Raw genomic sequence first — 18,008 nt, forward strand, 5'->3', positions numbered from 1 at the left:
GAGAACTGTCCTTATCTTGGTCAGGAAGTTGATTTATACAAAGCTATTGTGTTGAAAACTTCACAACTTCAGGTAATTCCTATGGACTTGAATGTGTTATCCTGAGAGGAGAAGCCAGGAGCGCTGGGGGCAGAGAGAGTCGCCCTGGAAAGCAAATTCGCCGTTCTCTCTAGGTCAACACCCAGACTTAACTGGTCTCTAAGATACTATAAATTCTCTCTAGACCAGAAGGTCAGAAGATGTGGGGATTTTAAAGGCCCACTTCCCTGGAACTATTAAATGCATCATATGCTTTACTTCATTTGTTTAAAGGGTGCTGTTGGCAAATACAGCCTTGGGAGTGAGGGGCACCTTATCCAATAAGTAATAAAATTCTAGATGGAAATATTAAGCCTCAATGGGCTACTTTTACAATCCCATGGAAGGATTAATTTAATATTATCTGCCCAACCATGGTGGAGAGAGAAGGGAACTAATGGTTGTCATGTTTTCATGATTTTCCACCCATTTTGCATTCACTACCCCATATACCATTCACCACCACTGATTGATGGGCAGATATTATTATCCCGTTTAGCAGAATTGGTAACTGAAGCTTTACGCAATCAAATAATTTGCCAATGGTTTTTCAGGTAGCAAGTGACAGAGATGAGCTTTTCACCTTGATTCTAAGACCTTTGATATTTCTACTCCACCATCCTACTATATTTCAGACAGGCATAAATGCAGACAGAATATTTTGTGCATGTCTCATTCTGTGCTTCTCAGTGTCTGTGGAGCCCCCAGCAGCCTGTCTGTCTGCAGTCCCAGTGTGAGCTGCAGAGCAGCCTCCCACTTCCTACCTCTTAAAGGGAAGCACATAGCCTCCACCATGGTGTTTCTTCAAGACTCTTTCTCTAATCTCTACCTGGTGCCTGAAATTCTATTTATAGGTGCCAAACCCTTTGCTCCAGTATTAGAGGAAAGGCTTGGGTAGCCAATGACCCTGTGAAAGAAGACAAGTGGCTTTATATTAACATTAAAGTCTGACTGATTTTTAGGAGATAGTCCCCTGAGAGAAGCTCTAGAAAGGAAGAGGATTAGGGCTGAAAGTACCAAACCTTTTTTACAGGAATGTTTCTGTGAGAAAGGAATAGGCCCAAACAGGAGCGGCTGGTGCATGTCAAGACATTCCACCATTTTACTGTTCTGCTGCCTTGGGTGGGGGAACTCTACTTAGGCTCCTGATATATTAAGCAAAAGCAGTAGGTTGTTGGTTTACATTCATCTTTGACCACTATAACCTCCAGATCCCATTCTAATTCATCAGATGCATTACCTTTCACTCACAGACACTCACAGATGCTTAGGAGTCAGAAAACTATGGCAAAGAGGTAGCTATGCATCACTATTCTTGTTCTTCACTTTGCTGTGATCTCCCTGGACCAGTCGTCTGTGGCACTTCTGTCACTCACATCTCCATGTTAAGGAGTTTAGTAATTTATCATTGGTGTATTTTAATCAGAGCAAGAGATGACATAAGTGGATTTCATCAATCTCAACGAAGAGGTTTGATCCCTGACCCTTTCCCCAACATCCAGTCTGTGTGATCTCATGATGGATGATATGAGGTGACATGGGGTAACAAGGAAGAAGTCTTATTCACTCAAAGGGGAATGCGGTGATAGTATACAAGCTCTCTGGGCCTCAGTGTCCTCCTCACTAGACTGGCGACCCTGGGACCTACTTGGCAGGGCCATGCTGAAGATCATGAGTGTAGAGCTCCAAGCAGAGTAACACATGCTTGGGGCTGAACAGCATTTGGTTTCTTACCTTTCTCAATTTAAAAACAAAAATAACAGTTATTGCTATAATTCTCTGAAACTGCAAAATTCGTGTTCAGCTCTCCAGCTCCATTGATGGGGTGATTCACAGCTTTCATCTGTTTCCCACAGATGAAACTCCCCCGTGGTCTCTGCAGTTCTGTGCCGATATTGCCCTGCAGCTCCAAGGAGGGAACCATCATACCAAGAACCTACTTGGCACAAAGGCTGTTACATAAATGCTCTTATTTAAACCTCGAGAAGGTCCATTCAAGTGGGCATTATGCCCATTTTAGAGAGGAGAAGGTGGAGTCTCAGAAAGGTTAAACAATTTCCCAGAGATTCCACACTGGAAGAGGTGATGTCAGGATGTAAATCTGTGTGTTGTGGAAGGTTAAGTGCCTGGATCACAGATGCTGTCACCCTTTCTGATCACAAGGGCTCCCCTGTGAGTGGTCGTTTTAGGAAGGGATGTTTCCTGGGAGAGACGGGGCTGCTTCTATCATTTTGATGCTGATATTTTTGCCTCATTGACTTTTCAGTAATGGGATTCTTAAAATAAGCAGTCTTCTTACCTCATCCTGCTGCCTTCCTAAAAAGGACTAAAAAAATGTAGTAATGTGCATTAGGTTACTGTCTCTCTGGTTGAAAGGAAAATGCTGCCTCTTGTCAGAAGTGTTGGTAGAATCTTGGCACTGCGTGTACGAGACTTCTGTGGCTCATTCCAGGCGCTGTGCTGGGCACTATGGACACAGCTCTGTTCTTTTAGGACTCCCAAGCCCGGGGGCAGTGGCAGAGAGTTAAATCCAAATACTCCTTGGAAGATGGTTTAAAAGGCAGCAAAGAGGCTGCTCCTGGGCAGAGCCAGACTTGATTCAGTTTTGAAGGAGGCAGAGTTTTCCCTGGGCATAGGCCACTCTTTCTCTGGGGACACATTGCAGCCAGGTTGGAGATGACACTGAAATTTGGTAGAAAGGGCCTGGAGCCACTGTTTCATAATCCCAGGTCTACCACTTATAAGCTCCACAAATCTAGACAATTCATTTAACGCTCTTTGGGCCTTAGAATCTTTACAAATAGACTCAATGAACCCTTTTAGAGTTCTTATAAGACCTAGAGAAACTGATAGCTGGAGGTTCCTGGCACTTGGTAGATTACCCTCCTACTCCAGATGGACTCAAACCCATGTCTTTGCCTTCTTCTTTCCATGCAAATGGACTTGAAAGAATCCCTGGGTACTTGGATTTGAGATGCATTCAATAGTAATGTGTTTTCTTTTTCCACTAAAGAACAATGTCTGTTGAATTCAAGCCCACCTTGTGACAGTTTGATTCCTGGGCAGGCATCAGCTGGAAGATTGCCTTTTAGAATCATCCTGACAAGATGACCAATTCCTGATGGAATGTTCAGTTTCTGATGGAGTGGACAGTGTCTGAAAATATGGCCAATTCCTGATGTGATGGCCAGTTGGCAGGAGGCCAATTCCTAATAAGAAGACCAATTTCTACTTCAAGAATAGGAAACTATCATTCATTAAACATCTACCGTGGACACAGTGGTAGAAATTTATGATTGTATATATTTAAAGCACTGCATGAGACAGACATGTAAATGACAGTGATTAAGAGCCTAGGTTCTAACATCACACTGTCTGGTTCAGATTTCATTTTTGTCACTTCAGTCATATGACTTAACCACTCTCTGCTCTTTGATAATAATAGAATCTCTCTCATAGGATTTTGGGGAGGGATTTTTTCCTGCCACATAGTAGGTATTCAATAACATTTTGCTGCCCTTATTTTTGTCTACATTTTGCAGACAAGAAAGCTAAGGCTTGGGAAATGTCAGTGAGAGAGTCTTCCTCTTCCAAGAGGAAAATTAAATTTAAGTCTTGCCTGAGATCTAATTCTGGATTTCAGAGTTATCCTATCCTCATTCTCAGTTCAGACCAGCTCTTTGCAATGTAAGGACATAACCCTCCCTCTCTGTATATAGCAAAACAAGTCTCTCACCTTTGGTGGGTTTGGTCTGGAGTCAGTGGCTGCCGGAAATTATACTAAGTGCCCCATGTTAACTTGGCTATCAGGAGCATCCTGGGTACAGCATGACACCAAGATACCAGATCAATGGTAGGGCCTGGATAGACCTCTCCTGTTGAGATGCTGAGACCCCTGCAGAAAGCAGACCCCAACTAGTGGGAAGGGGGAGTGCACAATCTTCCATGGGCTTCATGGGCAGTGATGGAGGCTAGTTGATGCTAGTTGATTGTATAAGAAGTAAGTATGACCCTTCCATGCCTGAATGACAAGCTCCATATCATAAGAGTGGATTTCAGCTTTTATGCTTTGTCTCCGCTAATCCCTATAGCCATGCTTGGGAGGTGTTCATGTTGCCCTTTTACTATGAGAAAGTTGAGGTCAGAGAAGTTCACATCTTCCCTTATAGCACATGTTGGCAAAGGCAAGATTTAAACTTGATTTAGCTAGACTCCGAAGTCTGTGTCCTTCCTCCATCCCATGCTGCTTCTCTCCATGAGGCTAGGACTACAGGGTTGATAGAGGGTCAGCAGGGGGCCCTGGCAGGAGATTAGGGTGCAGCTGGGAATGCATGGATCAGACAATCCATGATCTCAGTAAGCAGTTAGAACAAGGCTATATGGGAAGGAAGTGAGAAGACACCTCAGCATGAAAGTTAGGGAAAGTTGTTTGAGAGCAAGATTGATGGCCTCAGACCTTCTGGAATGCTTTAGCCTTCAGGTAGCACTGCCTGCATGGATGACAGTGGGAAAGTGCTCCATAAACCTGACCATCACACCTACTCTCGGATAGCCCGAGCAGGTCAGTGGCTCTCACTGTCTTTGGTCCTGCTGTCAGCACATTTGTGGTCACCTATATTTTGATTCCATTTAGATGCCAGATTCCATTTAGATAACAGCATCCTTGCCTTTACCTATCTTAAGTCAGAGATCTCATATTTGGTGCAGAAGAATGAATGATGATCTTGAAGTTCTGGTGAAAGATGTAGACTCTTTTCCTAGAAAAATATACTTTTTCACAAATGTTGCATACAATTTCAGGAGGTATATAGCTCCCATAGGATTTCTCTATCAACCTCATGGAGGTCTACAGACCTCATTATAAGCTTTGTATTAAACTAGTAGGTTGACTCCTGATGTCTGTGCATCTTGAACAAAAACCAAAGAGAACAAACAATTTCATATGCAATGATAAACAAATAGAAAAACAGACAAAATACACTAAGCTTAACAAGAAATGTTCAGGAGCTATAGGAGAAAACTTCAAAATCTTACTGAGGAACAAAATCAAAGCTGTGACTAAGTAGAAAGAGTATATTTTTGGATGGCCAGATTCGATACTTAAAAATGTTAATTTCCCAGCTATTAACTATTACATTGTAAGCAATCCCAAACAATAGCCCCAAAAGGTTTGTTTTTTCTTGGCGGGAAGAGTTTCCAAAATGATACTATGGCTCATTCAGAAGAGGGATTGGCAGTCTGTGGCTTGCCCAAATCCAGCCCACTGCTGTTTTTGTAAATAAAATTTTATTAGAACACAGCCACTATCATTTGGTTATGTATGGTCTGTGGCTGTTTTCCAGCTACAAAGGCAGAGTTGAGTAGTTACTACAGAGACTGAATGGGTCACAAAAGTCTAAATTATTTATTATCCATCCCTTTAAGAAAAAGTTTGCAGATTTCTGATCCAGAAAATTAAGCCCATGAGAAGACCTGTGAAAACGTAAAAAAAGAAGATTGACACGGCAAGACTAGCCTTATCGAATTTCAAATGTTTTATAAATACACACTACTTACTGGCACAGGAATAGACAAATAGTTCAGTGCAACAGAAAAGTGCAGAAATAGGTACAAATATTGGGAGAACTTACATCTAGTATATGTTAACTTGACATTTCAAATGAGCAGGAAAAGATGGATTATTCAATAATAAACTATGTTGATATTTGGAAAAAGGAAAAGACATTGCAATACCTTCCGCATGCTTTCTAGAAAAGAAATTCTAGATGGGTACAATAGTCAGTAAAATCACAAAAAGATTACAGAAAAGGAGGGTTGATGTATTTTATTCTAAAAAAAAAATCCTGTTCAATACCTTTACTTTAGAGAAGCCAACAGAGACATGAAAAACAAGACCAAGTATTCCCCACATGAAAGATAAAGAAATGGTATGCAAAGATGACTAACAAATGAGAAAATCAATAAAGAATCCAATAGAAAATCAGCAAAGAGCATCAATAGGCAATCCATACATACACAATAAAAAATGAAAAAGGCCGGGCGCAGTGGCTCACGCCTGTAATCCCAGCCCTTTGGGAGGCCGAGGCGGGTGGATCACGAAGTCAGGAAATTGAGACCATCCTGGCTAACACGATGAAACCCCATCTCTACTAAAAATACAAAAAATTAGCCGGGCGTGGTGGCGGGCGCCTGTAGTCCCAGCTACCCAGGAGGCTGAGGCAGGAGAATGGCATGAACTCGGGAGGCGGAGCTTGCAGTAAGCCGAGACTGCGCCACTGCACTCCAGCCTGGGGGACAGAGGGAGACTCCGTCTAATAAATAAATAAATAAATAAATAAATAAATAAATAAATAAATAAAAAAGAAAAACACCAAACATGAAAAAATGCTCAACCTTCTTTTGATTAGAGAAATGTAAGTGAAAACAACTATGATATATCTTTACCTGTCAGATTTGCTGATTGGCAAAGATTCAAAACATGTCAAGGGTATGTTGAAATAGACATTTCCCATGCATAGTTTGAAAGAATAATTGCAATCTTGTTGGAGGGTAATTTAACAACATTTATGAGCATCATACTTTCTTCTACAGTTTGACCCAGCATTGCTGTATTTAGAAATTTATCCTATAGGTATGCTCAAACACACAAAGATACTTGGAAAAAAGATTAATTGCACATTGTTTATATTTCTTAAAAAAAAAACAGAAAACAACATAAATATCCATTAGTAGGGTTTCATTATGTCAATGTTGCTGAAACCTCAGTAATGAATCAATTCCATTTGAAAGAAAAAGGAATTCTCAGAAATCCTTATGTTGAATCTAATGATTTTTATTCTGTTGTTTCTCTAATATGTGCAACTATTAAACTAAGTATAAATCTCATAGCCTTATAGTTCTTATATTCTATAAATCAAAACCACGTGTATTAGTTATATGTAAATGAATACAAATAAAATTCAAATTAACAATATTAATTTTATCAGATGTATGTTGTGTTCTGTTTAAAGTGTTGATGCTGTGTTAACAGTGGGGTTGTGTAGACACAGATTCAATTTATATGTAACATCTATGTTTTAGTCTAATAATACTAATGAAGGGAAGGCCTGTTTACAAAAATAAGCTTCAAAATTGTATTAATACATTGAGGCTTTCCTTGTTCAAGATATTCAGATCCATGATTAATCAAAATCTCCAAAGCCAGTTTTAATGAGCTGTCACTGATAATTCCATGAAGCTACTCGGTTTATTTGAAGATAAGGGTAGCATTGTGGCTTATTGAAATGTGTGTTAAATAGTATTTAATCTAATTATCCCTGGAACTGAGAACAGAGACATTTTTCCTGGAGTACTTACTGCCATCCTTACTGCTAATGAACTGAGGCGCGTTACCAAGGCACAGACTGCTATGGAGATTGTTTGAGTTCCGCTTCTTGCTTATTCTACTCGGAGGACTCAATTTATCTCCTCACTTTTCTCTTTTCAAATTACTCTGAAACCTTTATCTCTGCAGACGGCCATGATGTCATTCGATCTTAATTTGCAGCGACTCTCCTGGTAAACACAAACACGAATGGTGGCACTGGAACTTTGGGCTGTTCTTCGTAAAAAATGGCCACCCAGATGATCCAAAACACTGCTTTTCGGTCATTTTCTTATAAGATATCATCAAAGTGAAAATGCAGAATTGACAAGTCTGATTTCCTGACTACAAGACGATCCTGTAATGTGGTGAAATTGTAAAGGTATAGACGAGTGGGAAGAAAGAAGGAGAGAGGGGGATTATCCCAACTCCAAAAACACAGCCACATTTACCACCCCCACCCCCCAGGATGTATTTTCTGGTTAGGTTGTGTGGATACCCATTGAAAATATGCCAGAGCTTTGGAACTAAGACAATGTAGGTTTGAATCTGGGTTCAGCTGCTGCCTCACCAGCTGACTGATTTGGGACTTGAAGAATGGTGAGAGCCAAGCTGGCACTGCAGACAACTGGGCCCTTGGCACAGGCCACACTCATTCCTTTGCCAGGCCCAATTGACCCCCTGCTCCTCATTCATGGTGCCATGCAGACATCCATCCCTGTAAAGCCTCTCCCAATGGACCAAGGATGTACTTGGCCTCCTAGAGCACTGGCGAGGGTGGGGCAGGTACACCAGAGCTCTCCTTAAAGCACTGGACACTTAGCTGTAGGTGTTAAATAGATGTTGGCGGAGAGCATTTAAAATCCTTACATCAGATGTTTTCACGCACTTCCCTGCCTAGAAGTGCAAAGGGTGCTTGGTTTAACTGTGGTTATTTACAGCCAAAAGAAAGTGGCTGGCAGTTCTTGAGAAGCCAGGGGTTTTATTTCTTGCTCTTGTTTTCCATTTCTGTGATTTACAGTCCTGTGAACTTGCCTGAAAAGCTCTGAACTCAGTCCATTCTGCCCTGCCCCTGTGAAAAGCAGACTCGGCTCTCTGGTGGTCAAGGAAGGCTGAAGAGCATGATGCCTTGTGCTCCAAAAGGCCCAGACACGGGTGCTGCTGCCTGGTGGTGGTCAGCCCGGCTACCCTCCTCCACTTATGGCTACTGTGTGCACCAGCACCCTAGCTCTTGGCATGAAAGCTGAGATCAAAGCTATAGCTTGCTGTTTTGCTTTTTTTTTTTCCACCTGCCATTTGACCTTTGATTTTCCTTAGATAAAATGTTTATTTTTTAAAAATCACCCACTTCCACTCAGGGCTAATTATCATCAACTTTTGTCTTGTTTCTTGAGCACTTGAGTATCTGAGAGATAATTCCTCACCTTGCCTCCCCCCAACCCCCAATAGTGATGGACAGAAGGCCCGGTCTGGCATGTGCATTGGCCGGGGTGTTGACTGGAGATGCCCCTCCATTCTGGGCAGCATGTCAACAACCTGGGTTGGGGGAGTAGCTGTTCTTAGCACAAAGGAGGTGCTTAATAAATGACTGCCGAGCAGATGGAGAGATGAGGGATGCCCTATTGTCTGGCCCTATCCACAGAAGTGCAGTTCTGGCTTCTTGCCCAAATTGGTACATTATACTACGTTAGTAGAGGTGTAAAAATAATAATAGTAATACTCAATGCAGCTGAGTACTCTTTAATGCTCATGACAACATTTAAGGGAGAGATGCTATCATTACTCTCATTTTACAGATGAGGAAACAGAGGCACAGAGATTTGTACAATGTCACAAAGCTGGTAGTTGCAGAGATGGGATGCAAATTCAGTTCCATTTGACTCCAGAGCCTGAGCTTGGGGAGATTATGAGATGCAGTCTTCTTTCATATCACCTGTGTTCCCTCAATCATTAAAAGTTCTCCTTGTGGGATCCAACAGTGACCTACCCCCACTGCAATGCCTTCCCTGGCTTTCCCAGTCAGGGGCTCACTCTCCACCGAACCCCGGGCCCAGAGTACTTAGTTTCTCCAAATCACTTCCTGGTATTTTTCATGGACACAGTTTGTCTCTCGCCTGCATTTTCAGGATCCTGAAGTAGAGGCCAAGGCTTTACCTCTGGAAGCACCAATAATACCCAGCTAAATGCCCTCACTAGTCATCCCTGATACTAGTTATTTGCTCCTTTCTTTTTGTGAGCCTCACCAGAAGTATATCAACTTTATTAGCTTTTTCAAAGAACCTGCTATTGGCTATCTTGGCCCTGTCTAAATTACATTTATTATTTTATTAGTAGCAGCTTTAATATTTATTATTTTCTTTCTTCTACTTTCTTTGGGTTCCTTTTCTCTTTTTCTAGTTTAGATGGATGTTTCAGTGCACTAGTATTTGTCCTTCCTTCACTTAAGTCTCTGCATTTTCCTCCACTGCTTCAGCCAAATCCTGCATGTTTATATATACATATCTCATAGAACTCGAAATAGTTTCCTGTTTGTATTATAATTTCTTTTTTGACTCATGGGTTATTTAGAGGTATGTTTCTTAACTTCCAAGTATATAGGAGAGTTTTCTGTTTTATCTTTTGATTATTGATTTTTCCTTAAGTTCTAATACTCTTACATCAAAACAGAAACACCCTCCCATTTCTCTCTCCTAACCTTGTGGCAGGAATTCCTCATTATCTCTGCTCCTTACGCCATCCCTGCTCAGGTGGTATCAATTTCTCCATTTCACAAATGAGGATATTAAGGTTAGAGACTTCACCTGGTGTCAAGAAGCTATTATGTGTGAGTTGTTGTTGGGATGCAAAAGGAACGTGGTCCAATCAAACTCAGCTTTTTTGGTTCTAGTGCTCAGTTTTTGCCTCTACCTTCTGCGCATGGCACAGTCGCTGGGGATGTGAACAAGCTGGTGTTCATGTTGGTGGAGGGACAGGAGGGGCTGTGTCATCATCTCTCAGGTGGGCACCAAATTCTCTTGCCTTGCAGATATCTCTGCAGTTCCTATCTTGTGCTCCTTAAAAAAAAAAATTGTGGTAAGAACACTTCACATGAGGTCTACCCTCTTAAAAATATTCCCTGTGTGCAATGCAGTATTGTTAACTATAGACACAATGTTGTACAGCAGATCTCTAATGGAAACTTTACACCTCTTACAGCCTCTTCCCATTTCCCCCCTCTCCCCAGCTTCTGGCAACCACCATCCGGCCTTCTGTACGTGTTTGACTATTTACATACCTCATGTAAGTGGAATCCTACAGTATTTGTCCTCTGTGATGGGCTTGTTTCACTTAGCATAATGTTCTTCCGTTCATCCTTGTTGTTGCCTATGGCAGGATTTTCACCTTTTTAAAGGCTGGATAATATTCTATTATGTGTATATGCCACGGTTGCTTTATCCATTCATCTGTTGATGGACTCTTAGGCTGTTTCCTCACCTGCTTTGTGCTCATTTTTACTAATTTAAAGCCTCCCTCCCAGACTTCCTGGGTTATTTTTGACAAACTCCAGGCTCTGCTCATTTTAGTCGCCACAAGAAGCAACAGTGCTCCTATAGTTAAAGCAGGAAAAGTCTCCTATAGCTTGGTAGGCAGGACCTGCCTTGGGATGTGAATTTCATGTCACTTGAGTGGCTGATGGATGTCAATGCCGGCCTCCCACACTCTGGCTGACAGGCAGACTTGCCTGCCCAACTTTGTGGTCAATGACTCCCCTCTCACCAGCAGTGTTTTTTTTTTTTTATTTTTTATTTTTATTATTTTTTTCCCAGCCTTCGAGGCCCACCTTCTCTCTGAAGTCTTCCCTGGCCACCCTGGGTCACACTGTGCTGCCTAGGAACTCTACAGCAGTGAATGCCTGCATGATTTATTTGGTACTTAGCCTGTGCAGCGTGAATTATTCTGTATATCTTTATAGCTCTCTCTGGCCTCCCTACCTTGACCAAGGATGCCATGAAGGGTGAGAACACCATGAAAAGGGAGACCACAGTTCCTGCATCTGTGTGTTCACAGCTTTAAACACTGCCTTGCACGGTGGGATGCTCAGCACACACAACATGCCCGCCCAGGCACTGTGCTTTGGAGCTGGTGATTATCTGTCTTCTCTACTATGGCTCCCCAGCATTTAATGCCTGAATTACGTTTTTCAACTCTGAATTTACAAGGACGACTAGCTCTAAGATGAATGAAGAAGGCCAAATTCTCTCAATGAAATGGAAAGCATGTAGAAGTTATTAGAAACAAACAAGCAAAAAAAGCATTCTGATCATCTGCAGGTGATGCCTAAGAGAGCCTCATTGTGAACCTGAAGTTTTCTTAGACATCCATGTGTAAATTTGGATTCCCAGTCCTAGCTCTCTTCTGGGCCTCTTCTGTCCTAGTCATTCTCTGCCAGTGGCTACCTCTTCCTTTGTTCTTTGCCAGGTTACCCCTCTGTGCTCCTTCCTGGCCCATGATCAATCAGTTCCAGGCCACAGCAGGCTGATTGGCTTATCACAGGGCTCTCATTTACATCATAGAGTTCTCAGTCTTTCTGTCCAGCACCTGCTCAAAACTCCTTCCTTGAACCAAGGTTCTTAATCTAAGAGCTCTATTGGTGGTTCGGTTGCTCAGTTATTTCTGTTTCTGTTGGTACCACACAGATGTCTGCAAATGTGCGAGATGTGGGGGAGACTCTCTTTAGTGAGAAGGGGCTCTGCTAATGCCCTGTCAGGAAGGCCTGCCCTGTACACTGCTGAGGCTTGCCTACAAAACCCCATTGTGCCTGCGGTGAAAGAGGTCTTCTCAGTTTCCCTCTCACGTAGAGGGGAGGAAAAAAAAAAAAAAAAACCTCAAACCTTATAGTTTGAAAATACTCAAACCTAGAATTACTTTTTCTCGCTGCCCGCAAAGCTCTTTCCTCTGTTGTCCTTTCATCCAGTATCAAATGCTCACTTTGCCGTAGCTGCTTATGTTTGGAATGGCCGGTTTGCTCCCTCTCTAGCATTTAACTGTTTGATAATTTATATGTGAACTCTCCTGGAATCCAAACCAGATTTGAGTGTGATTATTAAGGCTTGAAGTTCCTTCTCAAGGGAAGTTGTAGGAACTGGAGAGAAATGTTGCTGGGATTGGTAGAAAATTTCCCCTGCAAAGGGTCAACTATGAAGCTGAATTTTGGGTAACAGGGTGGATGAGGGGAAGATGAAAGGGGAAGCAGAGGTTACCATGTGTGCTGGTGGCATTTGGAGGCTCCCTCTAGTCCACTTGAGCTTTATCCTGTGGACTCACAGGACACCCTGCACCCCCTTTTGGATCAATGTCAGGAGATGCTTGCAGTAGTTCTCCTGTGATCAGCTCTAATCCTTAACCTTTCATTGGTGCTTGACTTACCTCCTCAATCGGTAAAACATTGAAGTACTGAACTAGCTCCTTCTGGTTAATTTGTTGATTGGGTTGGAAATTAGAACATGGAGCTGGTCAATGCACGGTATCTGGTAATTGTGGATGGGGGAGATGACTGGGGCAGAACTGAGCTCTATTTTTGCCAACATAGTACCAATGTGTGATATAATATACTACTGAGAACATTACAAAATTAAAGGTGACTTTTTAATCTGGGATTGCAAACCGACAGCAGCCTGTCTGGGGAGCTCCATGTAATGAGTGTATGTCTCCAACAGTCTTCAATGACTGACAGGTGAAAAGCTGTGCCACAGCCTGGAATTATTATGCTGACACACAAAAGAGGGCGGGAGTGACAGCGTGGTGATCTACCAGTGCTGTCTGTGGGGTTAATGGTAAGCTTTCCCACTGCTAGTGGTTTATAAAAAGAACAAAGAAAAGGAAAACAGTGCAGGGGAAAATCAATAGTATTAACAGAGTCATGGTAATGAATGCAATCATTTATTTCTGGGATGGCTTTTATTGAACTGGTTTTGAACTTGATACCTTTTATTTTAAGTTTATGAGTTAGTGAATAAGAAATTCAGGGAAAAAATCAACTTTCTGCTAGACACAGCCATGTTGTGTTGATCAAAGCTAAAGTTTTCAGTCTTTGAAAAAGGGAATTGAGATAGGAATATATAAATGTTTATCCATAAGGAGGATACCATGGAAATGCTGGGGAATAAAGTGTGGTTTTTGATGTCAGAAAGACCTATTTTTGAGTCCTAGTTCTGTCTGTTAGCTGCGTGACCATTGATCAATTTCTTTTTGCGTGAAACAGGATCTCCCTAGCCAGGGTTGTTATGAGACTCAGATGACATCATGTCTATTTATAAAGGCTTCTAACATGGTGCCTGGTAGGTTTCCTACTTACCAAACCACAGGTATCGTTTGCTGATGCCATCATTATCTTAGTATTTTATACTTCATTATAGTCTCCCAATTCAATGAACTCTTGAGCTGAAGGCCAAGAAAGAGTTGTATGGTGTATGTGACCTTTTCAATCTGTTGATTAATGATAATCATATTAATATCAATTTTCAGGAGAGAGTATAAATTTCCAAGAGATACAGAAAATCCTTCTAAAAGATGACAAACTCTAGAAATACTCAAGCAAATGTGGTAGGATCATGTACTATGGACACTGTAGAAAAGAATACCAGGGTAGGCTGGGTGCAGTGGCTCACACCTGTAATCCCAGCACTTTGGGAGGCCAATGCAGGGGCAGATCATGAGGTCAGGAGATTGAGACCATCCTGGCTAACACAGTGAAACCCCGTCTTTACTAAAAATATAAAAAAATTAGCCGGGCATGGTGGCACATGCCTGTAATCCCAGCTACTTGGGAGGCTGAGGCAGGAGAATCGCTTGAATCCGGGAGGCAGACGTTGCAGTGAGCCGAGGTTGTGCCACTGCACTCCAGCCTGGACAACAGTGAGACCATGTCTCAAAAAAAAAAAAAAAAAGAAAAAAAAAGAAACTAGGGTGGATGAGAAGGAGAAATAAGAGTTTATATTTGTTTACTTTTTACTCAAAATAAGTTTCAAATTGATATTTTTAAAATCTAGAAACAATTTTGATGAATAATGGTTTTTATGTTTTCATGTTTAGGTCCAGTGCATGTAAGTTTATTCTTGATTAATGGCAGGAGGAATTAACATACACCAACTTTGAGGAAGATGTGCTCATATACATTATTTTTATAATTCAGTCATATGAGGCATTTTATTCACATCCTACATGAGGAGATTGAGAACAAAATATGTAATGTAGATTCAAGTTGCACAGCTAGAGTGAGGCCAGAGTTCATATCCCAGTCTCGTGGTCTTTCTGCAGCCTCATGATAGAGCAAGGATATTGTCACCTGAGAAACCAACACTGAACCTCCTTCTCTGAAGCCCGGTGAGTGCCCTTCCTCTAGACTCTGGCCACAGCTGGGCCTCCCTCCATCAGCCCACATAACTCATTGCAGTGTGCTTATCTGTTCACTACTCTTTGTCTTTAAAGGAAACTCCAGAATTGTAATAGCTGTATCCTCTTCATCTCTGAACCTCCAGGACTTCAAAAGAAGTGACTGGACATAGTAGGTGCCTGGGAAAGGTTTTTGAATGAATGTTTGAAGACAGCATCTAGGTGTCCAGCTCCTAGACCTTTCTTTGAGCGACAGTGGGTCTCAGCCTCATCTATTCAAGCTCCTGTTTGGGTTCATGTTTATCCCAACCCAACCTTCTTTCTCTGGCCCTTGAGTCTCTCTTCATTAAGACTAATGTTCTCCCAGCTCACCAAACTTGCAGTCTCCTGGGATTCTCTGCTTCCCCCTATTATTTTCCACTAGTCTAAGGTGCTGCTTCATAGGCTTTCACAGTCCCATCTGCAGTTCAAGCTATTTGGCTGTATCTGCTCATCAGCCATCAATGAGGACTCCAGGAAACCACCGCCCCAAACACCCTCCAATCTGTCCCCCTACTCCTGGGGGCTGGAGCTCTGTTAGCCCACAATGGCTATGCAGCACCCAAGGTTTGCCACAAGGATGGGATGAGTGCATGGTGTGTTACACGGATAAGTACAAGGCTATAAGGGTGGAAACTTCCATCCCACTTCTGCTTCTTACCAGCTATGGGACACGGCACTGTGAGAAGGCTGTGTGTGAAAGTGAGTCAGTAAAGTGGAGATAGGGATGAGCTGACCTCTGAATATCCTGCACTCCACAGCATACTTAGCTATGCCAGTGATGTGACACCGATGCTATGTCTTTGTGGAAAATGGGCCTCCAAAAGAAAGAAAGATGCTTATGTTGATGACAGAATGGAACAAAAGGTGAAGATGTGTGAGCAAGTGATGGTTCTCTGCAAGAAAACAGATATTCATGGGGGAAATTTTGAACAATAGTGGAATTTTTTGATTTGGTTTTTCCCCCCTTAGGGCAAATCCCTCACAAATGTCAAGACACTACTAAAAATGAACAATGAAGAAAAGATAAAGAATACGAAAGTATTGACAGCATTGGAAAGTTTAATTTCTTACTTTGTATTGAAAGATTAATTTTCTTCGTGCCAAGGTTGATGTTTCTCCTCTTTTGCATGTTTGTCATTAGTATTCTGCGTGAAAAGTTAAACACTTGAAATGGATAAAGATTACCTGCCAATGCTTTCCCCATGAATCAGATTCAAAATGCAAACTGTGACATGAGGCGGAGACGTTTATTTTATTTAGTAGGGAATCAGGAGAGGAAATTGCTCAGTTTCTGCGCTGCAGCCCCAGGCACTGGGAGGTCACACTGGTGTATCCCTCCCCCTCCTCCCACCCTTACCCCCACCTGCAGAGTCCTCCCTTTCCTGCTCAATTCTCTCCTTCCCCTTCTCTTTCCCAAGCTGTGCCTGATATCATGATATCATACCACCCCTTCTGCACACCGCAAAGCCTCTGTCCAGAGCAAGGGTTAGAGCCTTGCTCATTCCGATCAACTGGATTTAGCATCACTCTACTCTGGAGACTGGAGAGAGGTTGGGGTTCAGCTATCCAGCTCTGTAATTCAAAAGCTGTTTGACCTTCAGCAAGTTGCTAAACCCTTCTGGATCTAGCTTACTTATTTTTTATTATATATAAAACTCAGCTGTAACTACCTATTGGCTGATTCATTTAACTAGCTGTAACTTGTTCATGGCTCACCACCCTCCACCTACCTAGAGTTAATGTCAAGCAGGGCATTTCACTCCAGCTTTTTGAAGACAACAAGCCTATTAGGGGTGCTAAAACACCTTAAATGGAGCAGCAGGAGTGGACCAAGGACTGCTTCTGACTCACAGCGGGTGGATGCCCAGTGGGAGGCAAGACTACTGTCATAAATATTGTTCTGTCCCCTAGAGCAGGAGAATTTTGAGCAATGTAATCCTTTCTGCTTCACACTGCAGCCTTTCTCCTGAAGTTATTTGACTACTGGGGGCTCTTCTCCTGTAGCTGGCATTCTTTCCCTTCTCTCCTGTTCCTTGAATATAGAGGGCTGTGTGCTGCGTCTGGAGGGCTGGCAGGGGGAATGATGGGAATGTGCATTGCTTTTTGGCTTGGGGTTTATCTATTAAGAAATTGCGGGATGGGCCATCTTTTCAGGCTTTGCATTGCAGGGGACAGGCCAACAAGGTTGGCAAATGCATCTTTGAAATGAACATATCTCCATCGTGCCTCATTTCTGGGATCAGAATGAATTAAGTCCACCCTGGATTTTGAGAGCCTCCCACTGTGACCCCCACTACTTCTACAAGTCTCTGACTACAGTCTAATGCTCCCCCATACACCCCTCCAAGCAGAGGAGTTGCTTCCTACTCCTTCTCATCCCCTAGTTGTGTTGCTGCTTTCAAGCCTTGCTCTGTCACCATCCCCTTTCTGGAAATGTCTTGCCAGAAGTTGTCTGTACAACTTCAAGTCTTTTAGCTCAATCCATGAAGCCCCCATGATCCACCATAGTTTCCTATGGGACTGTGTTAGGTTCTAGGGATATGAGGAAGAACTGGACGTGGTCCCTTGCTTCAGTGAACTCACACCTCAGGCTGTATCTTTTATATATTCTCCATCTTTGCCTTAGTAGCAAGCCCAGGTCTTGATGTCAAGGAGCACGTGGAAAATGTGTATACCTTCTACTTGGGTGCAGCCATGGACAGCACCATCATTTCAACCAGAGGGCCTTTACACATGCTGTTTCCGCTGCCTGAGAAAATCTATCTTATCCCTTCAATAATTAAACTTTATTAGGTCTTAGCTGACATGTTACTTCCTTGTGGAAGCCTTTTGCTGGACACTATATGGCTCCTTTTTATAAGAACTCATGGCTTCTTGTATTCTTCTGTTATAGCATTTATTATGTTTTTTGCTGATTTGCTTGTATGATGATTTGAATATTTAATGTCGTCTTCTCAAGACTGTAAGCTCTATGATCTAATTTTTTCACCACTCTGTGCCCAGTGCCAGATACAGTGGCAAGTCTACTATGTTGCTATCTGATTAATTTGTATTAAATAAATGACTGGTAACTTGATAGCCCAAATTTTCTAATGGCAGCAAGGAGGGATGAATTTTCAAAGTAAATGTCTAAAAAGCTTGAAAGAAAACCTTA

At 42.3% G+C, this 18,008-nt stretch overlaps 1 protein-coding gene across 1 annotated transcript in view; it reads left to right on the plus strand.

The window, feature by feature from the left end:
* Positions 1-18,008, plus strand: part of CLSTN2 (calsyntenin 2) — a 657,664-nt gene that overhangs the window by 130,798 nt on the left and 508,858 nt on the right. The window lies entirely within an intron of this gene.

The sequence above is a fragment of the Gorilla gorilla genome, chromosome 2 (genome assembly GCF_029281585.2).
Source record: "Gorilla gorilla gorilla isolate KB3781 chromosome 2, NHGRI_mGorGor1-v2.1_pri, whole genome shotgun sequence".
Classification (NCBI taxonomy): domain Eukaryota; kingdom Metazoa; phylum Chordata; class Mammalia; order Primates; family Hominidae; genus Gorilla; species Gorilla gorilla.